The 8,079-nt window shown below is 32.8% G+C and overlaps 1 long non-coding RNA gene across 1 annotated transcript; it reads left to right on the forward strand.

Annotated features, from left to right (window-relative positions):
• Positions 1-311: 311 nt before the first annotated feature.
• Positions 312-7,495, forward strand: LOC134261116 (uncharacterized). The gene is made up of 3 exons (XR_009990743.1): positions 312-465; positions 4,586-4,714; positions 7,361-7,495. It is a non-coding gene; the product is annotated as an uncharacterized LOC134261116 (long non-coding RNA).
• The last annotated feature ends 584 nt before the right edge of the window (positions 7,496-8,079 follow it).

Consider the following 8,079-nt stretch of genomic DNA (forward strand, 5'->3'; position numbering starts at 1 on the left):
TTTTAAGCAATAGATTCCGGCAATCTATTCCGGCTATAGATTTTTTTCAAAGTACGTAGATTTTATCCCAATTTTAACGCAGTTTAAATTTTTTTTTTTTCAAAATGCGTTGCACTAATATCACCCATTGTATTTGCGAGTTAAATTTTCGACATAACAAAATGAATTGGACAGAAACAGGTGTTTCTTTAAAAAAATAACTTCCGTAATGGTAATTCAGGAATGTTTTCGCATGAAATGTATTTAAAATATAATTTTGGAAACGAGATACTTCATTATATTGATTTACATCTTAAAACACACGTATATTTTATCCATTGCCGAGAAATTCAACTTCTGTTGTTGTAGATTAACTTCCGTAACGATTAACTTCCGTAACGATATTTCCCCAAATTTAAATAAAATAAAAAATCCATGCTGCCGAACAAGGAATGTTAGTCCTGCCGAAGGTGTAAATGTAACAAGGTAAATTGCTATGTTTTGGATATTTAATCGTTTTATGGACATTTATTTTGAAATAATGTGTATGAAAACAAGTCGTATGTAAGCGTTCAAAAATTCTACTTCATGAATGCATACAGAATCGCCATCCAGCATCTCGATCGTTATCTGGTTTGTTTTCACTAAGTCTTTACTAGTGTTTTCAATGGAAATTATAGGCAGCTAACATTGCAGCTTTTTAATAATACTTTTAAGCAAAGTATGTATTACAGGTGCCTGTGGTTTGGATAACTATACTGTGTACGTAAATTGAGACGTGGCTAAGCTAGATTGTATTTTCTATTGAGAAGTTGATGGCTCCCAGTCCTACTCCTCTCTCAATTAAGAGAGTACAGTGTATTAAAGCAAGCCATCAACTTCTCAATAGAGATTATTTACATTCGCTGTGTTTTTCTACTAAGCCAACTGTGAAATTGATTTGAAAACCATTTTCCTGTATACTTACGCGTAGAAATATACATGGAGAAACGTGAGTTAACGTGACGTCACAAAAAGGTTACAGCTACGTTAGTAAAAGTACAACGATATAGGGCAGCGAGAAAATCAAATATTGAGTATATTTTTGGTGCTTCCAAACACGTAAAATGTTTAAATAAGGAATGTTTTTAAGTTTAGTGTGAATTATTGGTGTGTGAATCACAAAGACTTGCACGTATATATAGGCATATTTTTCATGAAGCGCGAAATATGCCTACGTGACAAGTCTGTGTGATTCACACACCAATAACTCACACTTAACTTAAAAACATTCCTTAAATAATTATGAAAGAGAATATTAATTAACGATTCATCAACCTCTTGATAGAGGATAAGTAAGATTACTTCACAATCACTGTTCTGAATTATCACCAATCGACCTGAAATGACCCCCTTTATAATTTCATTCAAGAAGTAATTTTACTGTATGGTCACAAATCAGTTGTTTTATTTAGGCCGAGAACTTAAAGAATTTTAAGTACAAAGTCTCTCAAGAAGATTCAATTTGATGAGTGATTTTACATGCATTCTGAGTTGTTTTGAGATGAGTTTAATGTATAATACTTATATCACTGCACTAAAGTGTAACTTTTCGAACATGCTAAAAAATAACACATTTGAAACACGGATGCTCCCGTATGGCAGCTTATGGCGAGGGTTGAATTCTCTCAAATGCATGTCAAACTCCAAAGGTCAAGGTCAAAAAGATAAGTGTTTGATACCTAACAGAAGGTCTCGTCACAAGGAATACACCTTCAACTTAACTTAACTTTTAACTTAATATTCTCTTTTGATTAAAACACATGTCCGTAAAATTTTTTTATCCAATTTTTGATTGTTTTTAGAACTCATTTTTGGGTATGAGCCAAATATAAATGCACTATTTCTAACTGTTCAGAAGTTATGACCAAGATTTTTAAAAAGTTGGTTAAACTCTTAGGTCAAGGTCAAAAATATTTATACTAACTGAAAGTGCTTGTCACAATGAATACACATATAAAGAATGAAAACCCTAGCTCCAACTGTTATGGCCAAGGTTAAAGTGTGGTATTTTTTGTAAAAGCTAGTCAGACTCCAATGTCAAGAGTTCAAATTTGGCGGTACCCATGGAAAGGTCTTGTCACAAGGCATACACCTGTGAAATATGAAGAACATAGACCCACCCACTCAATAGTTATTGGATAGGTTAAATTTGACAACAGACAGACAGAGAGACAAACAGACAGGGCAAAACAATACACCCCTGGGATTTTTAGATTCAAGGGGATAATAAAAAGTGTGTTAAATAGCTAGTAACGGGACGTTTCGCTCCTTTGCTGACTTTTTGCGCTGCGATGAGAACACTTGCACAGCTTAAAACTTTTACTGGACCGTCTGCAATCCAATGCACTACATGCGAACCTTCAGATACATAAATAATAGTGAAATAAAAAGATGGCAAAAAATTACAATTATTGGAGATCACCTCTTCACCTCATGCTATAATATTTTATATAATTATAAAGGTACTTGTTTCTGTAATAAATTTCTAACCCATAGTATAATAATAACACAAGGTACCTATGAGTTCTCGCCAAGTGGAAAGTTGAATTGTTGATTCTTCAATAAAAAAAAACAAATTTGGACAAATCATGTTAAGTAAAGGTTTACATATAAAAATAAATTTTAGAATGTGTTATTTTATTGCTAAAAGTGTAATATAAATTAAACTTTTAAAAAATATACCAAGCTAAGTGAATTTTATAAGATAAAGCAAAATGGGAAAATTCAGCCTATGTGAATTTTCTGGTTTTTCACCATTTTGCTTTTCCTCATAAAATTTATCAGTATCCCTTTAACTAAGGATACTTCGTGGAAAGTTAGATTGAAGTTGGCCCTGTGGTTCTTGAGAAGAAAATGAAAATGTGAAAAATTTACAACAACATCGACGAACACGATCGGCAGACAACAGGTAAATTTCAATCAGAAAAGCACACTTGAACCATTGGCTCAGATGAGCTAATAATATAAATTATGTATACTCAATCTCTTATCAGAATTTTTACCTCAGATACGCAGTAAATAGCTTTTAATAGATTATTACATACAATGTCACATAATCCATTTTAATAGTTTTGTTAAATGGGATACTGATCTGAGATTCATGTCTGTTTTGAGCAAACATTATTATTATATAGTAATACGTACACTTAACTTTTAATAATAAACCAACAAAAGATTTCAAGTATTATATTTTTATTTTACAATTTCTGTACTGTTAATGTATACGTCTAATTTCATGATTTTGATAGAAGAAGGAAAAAATGAAATAAATAAAAAACAAGATGTGTTCGTAAAACACTAATGCCCCGTATGGCAATATAGTGGAGATTAAACTTTTCTTAAGGACAGATGATACAAACACACTTTTGTCATAGAAATTGAAAAGAACAATTTGAGTCATGTTTCAATGAGTAAAATGAACAAGTTTAACAGGTAGTTTTAAAGTTTTATTCAAATGTTCTCAAAAATGAAATTTGAAGTGAAAAATATTTGTATAGATTCATAAGGATGGCTGCAGAAGGTTAGAATTTAGAACAACATAGAAGGTTCACAATGTCTAAATATTTTAGAAATTTATTAGAAATTTAATAGTTTTGTATTTTCAGAAAAAAGAATAGTATTATTGAAGCAAAATACTGCAGTGTTTTTTCTATTTACTCTATTTGCATGGAACAGATCTTTACAAGCGATGCACCGTTTCAACATGTTCGTGTATCCTTTTTTCTGTATTTCAATACTACTGGTTTAGTCCATCATATATAGATTTGTCCTTTTAACCTCCTTCTAATGCTTTTTGTCTCATTCCTTTAAAGAACATATCGTATTTATATCCGTATAAGGACATACAACACTAAAGAAATCATTTTTTTTAAATTTGTCTCCCGATCCCGCGGTTGGTTTACTCCATAAATGGAATAGTCCAATAATTATAAACAACGCAGTTCAACACGTCATGTTCTCCAGATTTATGATTTATGTAAAATTTTGGATTTTTCTTTCCAGAAAGGCCTAAATATTGAATATACTTCTTACATTCTCAATGTATGATAGTGGCACTACCCCCCCCCCCTTTAAGAAAAAAAAAAACAAGAATGGACACATTACTACTGTTTACTTCAGTAGAGAGAATACAGTCCAACAAAATGTGTATTTAATTATATCCATCTTTTAAAATGTTTACAATGTATGATTTTATTACAGATTTCATTAGGTGTACAAAGTTTTCAATTTAGATGTAAGGGCACTCCACTTGACCCCCCCCCCCCCCCCCCCCCCCCCCCCCCCCCGAATAACAAGTCTTAAGTATGCAGTGAAAAGATGATTCTTCCACAAGTTAAATAAAATGTCATTTACACAAGGTTTTCAAAATATAAAGTAAGAACATATTTTAAACCCACAAAAGTATTGCTCAAAAAGTTTATCACTCCTCATGCAGGATTGATTTAGTAAGGCAAGCTTTTTGAAAAGCGGATACTTTTATCAAATTAAATTTTAAATTCATGAAAAAATAAAATATTGAACCAAGCAACTTTAAAATTAAAATGCATTGGTATTTTATTTTCAGGATATTGTAGAATGGGAACATTGAGAGCTTTCTACATTGAACTTGAAAATCCCCAAGGAATTTTCTTTGCTGGACAGATTATAAATGGGAGACTTGTTGTTGAACTGGATGCAGAGATGAATATGAGAGGTAATGTTGCAATTCCAAATTTTTAGGTCACCTGAGTCACTTTGGTGATATATTGCTATCTGTTTTTGTCAGTCGTCGTGCGTATATTTTTCACATATGTAACTTCTCTAGAGCTACTGGACCAATTTCAATCAAACTTGCCTCCAAATTGACTTAACTTAAGGGAATTTAGTTTTGTTCAAATGAAAGGTAGTACATGCACATTCATGCTTGTTCAAATAATAATTTTTGGGAAGGGTGGGGCCAAAATGGGGGATCAAAATTTTACATAGAAATATACATGTACATAGGAGGATTTAAAAAAAATCTTCATTTCATGAACATCAGAGCCATATAGATGGACATATTTCTATCGAAGCATTCTCAGGTAGTGTATATTCATGTTTGTTGAAATTACCTTGGGGGTAGGGTCGAATCACAATTGAGGATCAAAGTTTTACAAAGGAAAATATAGGAAAAATCATTACAATTCTTCTTAAGAACAACAAACCACATGTTGCCATATTTATATGGAATATTCTCAGGTAGTGTAGATTTCTATTTGCTCAAATTATGCTCCCTGGGGGTAGGGTGGGGCAACAATTGGAGATCAACAGGTTTAACCTTTTACAGTCTTCTTCTCGAGAACAGAGCTACTGACAATTATATTTATATAGAAGTATCTTCAGGTAGTGCAGAATTTAATTTTGTTCAACTCATGACCCTAGGAATGGGGCCCCAATATGGTATTAAAATATTTACATAGGGGATACAATAGAAAAAATCATCAAATTCTGCTCATTTAAAACAGAGGGTTTATGTTGGGTGATGGTATATGCCAGCATAGATCCTCAGGTTATATATATTCAAATTCTTTCCTGATCATCGTAATGGGTTGGGAAGGGACAACTTAGGGATTAAATTTTGTGTAGGAATACGTGAAAATCTTTAGAATAGTTTGGAGCCTGTCATGGTATTTGTTATGCAATGTTTACTTCATTTACTCATCAATTTATGGGGGACTATGTGCATAAATAAGATAACGGTTAGAGCGTTCTCATCAAATTCTAAAATGTGTGTGATTTAAGTCTATTTAGCCAACTCCTGGGCTGCGTTCAAGATCCTATCGGCTAACCTAGCTGCTAGGTGTTAGATATCTATCTCTACTGAACAAATACACGATTACACTAAACGAAAGGTACAGTTAAAGTGTATCATTGAGGTAGTCAGTAAGATTCCAGTTCCCCAAGATCAAGTATATTCCCCGAGGCAAAGCCGAGGAAATATGTTTGCTCGATAGAAACTGGAATCTTGCAGATTAAATAATTCCCTCAATGTTATGCTTTAACTGTACCTTTGATTTAGAGTTAGTGTAATAACCAGAAGTCTCTCATGAAATTGTAGCTGTACTGGTTTGTACGTATAACAAAAGAAAAGTAGCACTTGGATATGAAACTTGGCAATACGCAGCAATAAATAGAATGATGTATCTTAGCGTAGTCTACTTGTGTGCCAAATTATATCGAAGTAAGATCAAAACTGTAGAAGTGTGCGTTTTAAAGGAATTTCACATAAATTTCCATTTTGAGTAACCAAGGCAACACCGTTCATTAAAATCAATAACCGATGAAATAAATTATGACTCTTAGTGTAGCCTACTTGTGTACCAAGTTATACCGGTATTGAAATCAGACCAAAAATGTAGGAGGAGTAGCATTTTAAAAAAATGTTTACAGACAGACGGACGACGGACACCTTACTATCGCATAAGCTCTTCTGGTCTCAGACCAGTAGGGCTAAAAAGTCAGATCAGTTTTAATATATACATTTTTTTAAATAAGCAGTGCAATTAAAAGGTGGGAAAATTGTACACCCACAACGTAGATAAAATACATTCAACAGATGGTAGCACATGTACTTTGTATTTGAATTAATGTTCTATGAAATACATGTATCTTCAAGAAATATTCTGTTCATTATATAAATGATTAATACTGTCACAAAGTAATTGATTCGCCTAGCCCTCACCGCACTAAATTTTACCATGTTGACATCATGATTACACGTTACTCTTTCCCGTATAAATTAGGTCCCGCCTCCGTATGTTAATTTACTTTGAGCTGTGTTATAAATATCCATTTCCCCCTTTTTTGGAATATATCGAAACATTTTGTATGATCAAAAGAAATTGCTAGGTCGGTGTTACGAAAAGTTGTGTATAAGTTCATCAAACTAATGCACCTTTTTTGCAGGGAATATGCGTTTTACATCTGCAACTCCTTCCATACCACTGAATAAAATTTAATCGCACTACTTTCTATTACAACTGCTGCAAGATTTAAAGTTGATTTTTGTAATCAAATTAACTCCAAAGTTTTGCAGAAAAATATTTAATGTATAACACTGATATATTACTATGACAACATGTGAAAGCAATCTTTAACTTAGGTTAGATATCCCACAAGTATTTATTTTGTCAGAAATTAGGTTGACGTTAAAAGGGTTGGCTTATGTGCATTGGACTGGAAGTGCAAAGAATAGACGGACCACAAGACACATTACAGCGATACAGAGAACTACTTCCACCAAGCGGTACCTGTGCTTGGACAAGGTGTGAGTGATTTAATGTCCTTTGAACTACAATGTATTTCTTTTATATCATTTCAGGAATAAGCTTGACCTTTCAAGGACTAGCTGATGTACATTGGACAGAAACCCAACAAAACTCGTCAGGAGACACAATATCCAAAGATTATAGTGCATCTGAGGTGTACTTTGAGCATTCTCAGCCTGTGTTTGGAGAAGGTGGTAGTTTAAAATTGGAAGACTTTTATAAGCCTTGTTTTAATCTAAACAAATATTAGCTTTCCTAAAAGCTTTGGTACTTTAGTTGGAGAAAAGCAAAAAGCAGTTAGGCTCTAAAAAGTTTGAATAGATATTATGTAGTTCATCGCTATCCCCAGGGGTAATGATTTGAACAAACATGCATACATATTAATGTAATAGTAATACTAATTTTAAATCTGCTGTTTTTAGCTGATGTTTAATGATTTTTTCTATACATTCCCATGTAATAATTTTATTGCCTAATGTGGCATCACCCTTCCTCCTAAAGGTTATGATTCAAACAAAATTGAATATACACAACATTTATGGATGCTTCAGTATTAGTATGACTAATCGTGGCTTTGCTGTTCCTGAGAAGAAGATTTTAAAGATATTTCCTATATATTCCTGTGTTTATTATTAATTACCTTGCCATAAGCCCGAGGGTCATAGTTTGAACAAACTTGAATTTACACACATAAGCCCGAGGGACATCGTTTGAACAAACTTGAATTTACACAATGTTATTATTTTTATTCTACTTTTGTATAGTGCCTTAT

This window comes from Saccostrea cucullata, unplaced genomic scaffold (assembly GCF_032062105.1).
Source record: "Saccostrea cucullata isolate Sc308-1 unplaced genomic scaffold, CSIRO_AGI_Scuc_v1 ctg12301, whole genome shotgun sequence".
NCBI classification, from domain to species: Eukaryota; Metazoa; Mollusca; class Bivalvia; order Ostreida; family Ostreidae; genus Saccostrea; species Saccostrea cuccullata.